Below are 7,481 nucleotides of genomic sequence, written 5' to 3'. Positions count from 1 at the left end.
TTGTTCGACTAGTAGTGTTGTTTTTAAGTTTCATAGTAGAACACATTAAGGACAGAGATCCTACGTGGGGAGCATATACCCAGTGACTCCCGTTGTTGATTTAACAATTGGCACTCTTATTTATGACGTCAGCAATCACCCGAGACTCTTGCTATGAGCTGTCTAGGCTATGGAAGCCCCTTGAGTTCACCGACTCTGAACTTGTTTAGTCAAGGCCGTATCACAGTGGAGGTTCCTTCCTCCCTTCAGAGAAAGGCGCCTCTCTCCTTGATGGCCTGTTCCTTCTGCTGGGGTCTTGTTCACCAGGATCTTTCATTTAGATTGTTTTTTGCCACCGTGTCATGGCTTTCCATGCCTGTGAGACTCTCATGGACCTTTTAGCCAGATCTGAATGTCCCAAGGGTTGATTCTGAGGCAGGAGTGCTGCCGTTCTATGAGTCTGCTGTGTGTCCTGTTTCCCCTGCAGGATCATTCTCTCCCTTTTAATTCTATCCTTCATTATTTGCTTACACTGGTCTTATTTGTGAAATCTCATCGACACATACCCTGTCTTTTTGATCGGTTGTGTATTTATACTTATCACTTTACCAAGTGCATTGGCATTGGTACCTGCCTCCTTGGTAAGATTGAGTTGAAATCCCCTGGCACATTTCTAGTTCCACCATTGGAGGTAAGTCCGAGTGAGCATGTGCCAACCTATATATCTCCTCCCTCTCTTATTCCCACTCCTATGTTTAACAGAGATCACTTTTCTGTTAATTTTAAACGCCTAAGAATGATTGTGCATTGATTACAGAGTTCAACCAGTGGTCTTATGTAGAACAAACAGCAACAACAACAAAAATACTAAAAGGAATAAAATAGTAAGTTGTTCCTCAATAGTCTAGACAAGGGCTAATCATGTCATTGTTTCTCATAGTGTCCATTTCACTTCAATGGGTATCATTTTAGATGCTCGTTTAGTTGCCATCGATCAGGGAGAACATATGATATTTGTCCCTTTTGGACTGGCTTATTTCACTCAGCATTATGTTTTCCAGCTTCCTCCATTTTGTTGTAAATGTCCGGATTTCATTGTTTTTTACTGCTGTATAGTGTTCCATAGAGTATATATCCCATAGTTTCTTTATCCAGTCATCCGCTGATGGACATTTAGGTTGATTCCATGTTTTAGCTATTGTGAATTGAGCTACCAGCATTTTTCAATGGCCTGGACCACTGAGCCTTCCTGAGGAGGTTGCCTTACATAGCTGGAGTGCACCTGCATGAACTGCAAAATGTTGAACCATGCGTGGTCCACAGACCTCCAAGGCTATATGAACCAAGAGGCCTGCCCCCTGATAATAGAAAAGCAGTAAAGTTGATTAGCTTAGCCTGTTTGGGCTTCTGTAACAAGATGTATTAAATCGGATGGCATATAGACAAGAGGAACTTATTTCTCTCTGTTCTGGAGGCTGGGAAGTCCAGGATCAAGGTGCTGACAAATCTGGGCTTGGTGAGGGCCACTTCCTGGTTCCTAGACAGCACCTTCTCCCTGTGACCTCTCTTGTGAGGACTCTAATTCCACTCTCATAACCTAATCTCCTCCCAAAGGCCTCATCTCCTAACAGCAGCACCTTGGAGGTGAGGGTTTCAGCCCATCAGTTTGGGGGAGATGTAAGCATTCAGCCCATGATGACATCAGCCATGGAACCATTCACATCCAGAGAGAGCTCTTTCACCAGCACTCACAGCTGTGTGGGGTTTGCCAGTCTAGGTTGTATCACCCCAGGCTGGTGAGAAGCCCCATCTCTGAGAGTGGACGCTGGACTGCCCTGCATGAGTTCATAGGCCTAGCGCCAGAGCCTCACAGGACCTCCATGGCAGTCAGTAAGTCAGGAGTAAACAATAAACTCAGTATCGTTGCCTTCAGAGGTGGGTGTAATGGGCTAAACAGTGAGTCAAAAACAATGTATTGTCTGCCACCTTAATCCCCAGCACACTGTAAATGTCCCCTTATTTACAAAAACATCTTTGCAGATGTAATCCAGTTAAGCATCTTGAGCTGAGATCATCTTGGATTATCCAGGTGGATCATAAATCCAATGACAGGTATCCTTGTGAGAGTGAGCCAGAAGATGTGAGATACACAAAGATGGGAGTGGCAATGTGGGTACAGAGGTGGAAATTGGAGTGATGCAGCCACAGGCCAAGGAACGCCAGCAGCTACCAGAAGCTGAACAAGGCAGGTAGTGGATTTCCCACAGAGCCTCCTAAAATGTAGAGTGGCCCTCCCAGCAGCCTGATCTCAGATTTCAGCTCGAAAACCATGATTCTGTTGAAAATCAGCTGAAAATCAGATTCTGTTGTTTCAAGTCTCCTTGCTTTTAGTAATCTGTTCCAGCAGCCACAGGAAACAGCTACACTGGGCAAGGAAACAGTCACTCCTGCAGCTGTGTGATCATCACCTGTGTAGACCGCAGCATCAACACGAACAGTGCAGAAGCGGAGCTGAGCCTGCAGGAAGTCTCCTGAGCTGCCCATGGCTGTGTGCAGCACTCAGAATTCACTCCCTGGTGCCTAACAAGTATCTCTAACTGAGGAGTCTCTCTAAGTATACATATTCACCTGACAGTTGGGCTTCTCACTGGAAGCTGTGTGTCTGTACTAACTCAAGACTCTTCCTGAGAGTTTTTGTTTTGGGCAGGTAGAAACCTGAGGGATTATCTGGCACATTCCACTTATTTATTCATGGAAACCGTTGAGCCCTAAAGCTGAACTTCTCTTGCTATCTTCTTGTGTGTCTTCATTATTGCCAGGGATTGAATGTTTTGCCCCACCCCCAGCCTCGGCACAACATTCACAGGGTAAAATATAACCCTCAGCACCAGGGCTGGCATTGTGGCACAGCAGGTTAAGTTGCTGGATTACTGGTTCCAATACCGGCTGCTCCACTTTTGATCCAGCTCCCTGCTAATATCCCTGGGAAGCAGTGGGTGATGGCTCAAGTATTTGAGTTCCTGCCACCCATGTGAGACAGTAGAATGGTTTTCTGGGTTGTGGGCCTTAGCCTGGCATGGCCTGGGCTGTTGTGGCCATTTGGGAAGTGAACCAACAGATGAAAGATTCTGTCTCTGTCTCTCTGTCTCTCTCTCTCTCTCTCTCTCTCGCCCCTCCCATTCCCTCCCTCCCTCTCTGTTACTCTTCCTTTAATTTTATTTATTTATTTATTTGAAAAGCAGAGTTGTGGGGGGAGGGGAATCTTCCATCTTCTGGTTCACTCCCCAAATGGCCAAAGCCAGGAGCTTCTTCCAGGTCTCCCACGTGGGTTCAGGGGCCCAAGTATTTGGGCCATTTTCCACTGCTTTCCCAGGTACATTACCAGGGAGCAGGATAGGAAGTAGAGCACGTGGGACTTGAACTGAAGCCCATATTGGATACCGGCACCGCAGGCAGCAGCTTTAGCACTACACCACAACACCAGCTCCATCCTTTAATTATTTTGAAAGGATGAGTACAGAGAGAGAAAGAGAGGGAGGGAGGAAGAGAAAAAGGGAGAGAGAGAGAGAGAAACATCTTGTATCCTCTGGTTCACTCCTCATGTGGCTACAACAGCCAGGGCTGGGCCAGGTTGAAGCCAAGAGCTTCTCCTATGTGGGTAGCAGGGACCCAGGTACTTGGGCCATCATCTAATGCTTTCCCAGGCCATTAGCAGCAAGCCAGATTGGAAGTGGAGCAGCCAGGACACAAGTCACACCCCTATGGGATGCCAGAGTCGCAGGTGGCAGCTTTACCTACTATGCCACAATGCTGGTCCCCCAAAAATAAATCTGAAAAACAATGAAGACCCTCAGCCCCAAGTTGGAGGTGAGGTCTTTGGGAGGTCATTAGGTTTAGATGAGTCCTGAGAGTGAAACCCCATGAGGGAGCTAGTGTCCTTGTAAGAGGAGACGTGAGAGAGCTTGTGCAGTCTCTGTCTCTCTCTACCACATGAAGTTCCATAAGAGGGCAGCCAGCTGCAGACCAGGAAGAGGCCCCTGCTGGTTCCTTGGTCTCCAGAAGTGTGAGGAGTAAAACTTGGCTGTTTAGGTCACCCTGTCTGTGATTCTCTATGATAGCAGCCCAAACTGATGAAGATGACCATCAGCTTGAGTAATTACTCTGTGTTATGTGCTACATTCAACCCAGAAAATGTGCGGGTTAGGCAGGCCTAAGACCTGATTCCATCCTCAAAAAGGTTGTGGTTGGCTCCGGAACTTCTGCTGTGCCTTGCTGGAAAAGACTTAGGGAGACTATGTGTAGTCATCCTCTGCTACCTTCAGGGGATTGATTCTAGGTTCCCCGAGGACACCAAAAGGCGACACTCAAGTCCCTTATTTAAACTGATGTAATATTTGCATGTAACCTATGCACATCTTCCTGTAAACGTTTAATCATCTCTAGGTTACTTACAATACCTGGTACAGCGTAAGTGCCATGTAAGTGCTTGTTGCACTACATTGTTTAGGGAATAAGGACAAGGGGGAAAAACACAGGTGTAATTTTTCCCCCAGATATTTTCATTCTGCAGTTGGGGTGGTTGAGCGCTGCAAGGTGGTTACAGAGGGCTGATCACCATTCTGATTGCTTCAATGTAACATTGGGCTCTAACTAGAATTTCCACATTCCTTGGGTTTAAGGCTGTGGTTTGGCCACAAATGTTAGAACTACAAATGATGCACACACATTATTTTTGTCTATATAGATCCTCTTCCCACTTTTCTTTAGAGAATTGTCCCTCCCTCACTTGGGACACAGAGTTCTAGGAAGAGCTGCCAGACTCCCTACCTGCCTGTCCTGCCTCCCCCAGGGAAGGCACAGAATCTCAGATGCCCCAAATTTGTGCCCCCTTGGTGCCCATGGTACTGCATTTCTGCCCCTGGCCCCTTTAATCCACCCACCATCCTGCCCTACCCCACCACAAATCCAGGTTACTGATACTTAGTTCACAGTTTCATCAACAGAGTTTGATATTGATCTTAATAATATTTTTAAAATATTTATTTTTGAAAATCAGAGAGGAAGAGACAGAGCGAGACAGATCTTCCATCCACTGGTTCACTCCCCACATTTGTCAGGGCTGGGTGAAGCCAAAACTAGTAACTTTATTGGGATCTCCCAAGTAGGTGACAGGGACCCAAGGACATGGGTCATCTTCTACTGCTTTCCCAGGTCATAGCAGAGAGCAGGATCAGAAGTGGAGCAGCCAAGTCTCGAACCAGCACCCATATGGGATGCTGGCACTGCAGGCAGCGGCTTTACCCGCTACACCACAGTGCCAGCCCCTCCTCTGTTGACCTGTCCAACTTCTGAGTGTTTGCTGATAATCTGAATATACAGACAAAGGCCAAACCACATCTGATGGCAAAACTCTGTCCCACAGTCTGCAGCAAGCAGTTCAGGAAGCCATACCACAACCTCTGCAGTAATCGGTCCAGCATGGTCAGGGCTGAAGACCTACCAGCTTCCCTGCTTTCTGCTGCTGCTCCCAACATAGCACCAACTAGACTTGGGAGCCAAGTCTGCTCCCCTAAGCACTCCCATGGTCACCCCACCTGCAGCTACCTGCTCCTCCCCCATCCCACAGCCTCCAATCAGGGCACTCCTGTCGTCTCAGTCCTCTGCCATACACAAGTGATGGTAGCCGATTACTTGTGTACCGCAGGCTCTGAGCAGCCTTCTTTCCCTGTTCCTGCTTGGGTGGCCTTTGTTTATTGCCGTATTGTTTTTGTTCTAACTGATCCTTAGTATCCTTAGGTCTTTCTCTTAGTGTTTGGCCCACCCGTACCTTCACCCGATCTTCACCACTCTCTCTGAGGCCTGTGTTGTCGCCACCCCCCAATCTGTCCCATCTGGCAGCCGTGAGCAGGTCAGACAAGTACCAGCCTTCCCTGCCATGAATCATCAGTTTCTTCACCATGTCGGGGAAGCCCTCCTATCACCACCCGCTAAGCCTTATTTTAGCCCCAGAGCCAAGGAAGCAGTTGCCATGGCAATGGCTGCAGCAGGCAGGAGTGAGTGTTTCACTGCAGCTAGGCCAGGCCTGTGCTGCTCGATTCCCCTACCCCCAAGCCCACCTTGGAGAGCAGAGTGGGGCCGGGGGTGGGAATCCTCTCTGTCCGCCACTCTTGGGTCCTTGCTTTAAGCCCCACACACAGGCTGGCTGCTACTGCTTGGCAAGTCGCTGGGTTCTGCAGCTTAGACTGTGTTGCTTAGCAATGAAATAACAACGTAAATCGAATCTCCATTGAATCTGTGTGAATGCCTCGTTTATGTGAACGCAATCTCAGTGCTTTGTGCCGAGGTGGGGGTGGGGCCATCTATACCCTCTGAATCTAGGATTAGCACACACAGACAAAAGTGCAGGAAGTGTAAGTGTACATTAAAAAAATATGTATTAGGCTACATTTTATTAATATTACCTGATTTTTCCAAGACAATTTTGAGGAAATACTACATGCAAAAGCGCTGTGCGAGCTATGAGTTGCAGAGATCTTCAAAACAGCCAAAGACACAAAGCTTTGCTATGGGATCAGATGCAGGGCATGGTGTAAGCAGCACAGGATGCCACAGCCAGGTAGGGCAGGTCATGGAGCATGGAGGGGGCAAATAGAAAAGGCCAGTCGTCCCTCTGCTTGGAGCTGTGGCCATCACAAGACATCTTATTTTCTCAGTTTAGCATATAAATGACCATATTTCCTTTATGCTTACTATCCTGCTCTTTTTCCTTTTTATTGACAACTTCATGTGTGCATAGTTGTAGTATACAAGGTATTTTACAGACTGGTTACATCAAACTACTTAACATATGCACCAACTCACATATTTATCCATTTTTTATGGTGAGGAAATTTAAAATCTATTCTCTAAGCAATTGTCGGATTATACAATATGTTATTATCAACCATGAGTGCAGACCCCAGAATATGCAATAGATGTCACTGACTTACTCCTGTCTTACTGAAATTTTGTCTAATAAGTGCCCAATGCAATAAATTATAAACATCACCCAAACTGCAATGGAAAACTCAGTCCCTGTGCCCGGCGTCAATCAAAATAGCAAGGACAAGGTTTTGGGGTGAAGGAAAGAGAACATTTAATCTGTGGGGACATGAGGTCATAGCAGACTTCCAGGTCTCTGGGACCACTGCTCTGCTGGACGCAGGTGTTTTGTGGCTTCTGAAGGAGCTTTGCTGGTATGGCAAAATCCTGAAAGAGCTGCAGGTCCCTGGAGCCAGGTGCCTCTGCTTGTCACTAGATGGTGACAGTGCATTCCTGTTGCTTCATCATGGGGGGTCTGCTTATGTCTTCTTATAGCCACTTACAAAATCAAGATATAGAACATTTTCTAATTGTTCCAGAGTTCCCTCCTACCCTTCCCAGTCACACGGACTTGCCTTTCATCACCATGCACATGTCCCGCCTGGTTTTGAACTTCCCACTAATGGCACGGACAGTGTGTC

Source organism: Oryctolagus cuniculus, chromosome 14 (genome assembly GCF_051225735.1).
Source record: "Oryctolagus cuniculus isolate XC-2025 breed Fujian yellow rabbit chromosome 14, ASM5122573v1, whole genome shotgun sequence".
In the NCBI taxonomy this organism is placed as follows: domain Eukaryota; kingdom Metazoa; phylum Chordata; class Mammalia; order Lagomorpha; family Leporidae; genus Oryctolagus; species Oryctolagus cuniculus.
The sequence above is the reverse complement of the archived record's forward strand: the minus strand, read 5'-3'. Positions refer to the sequence as shown.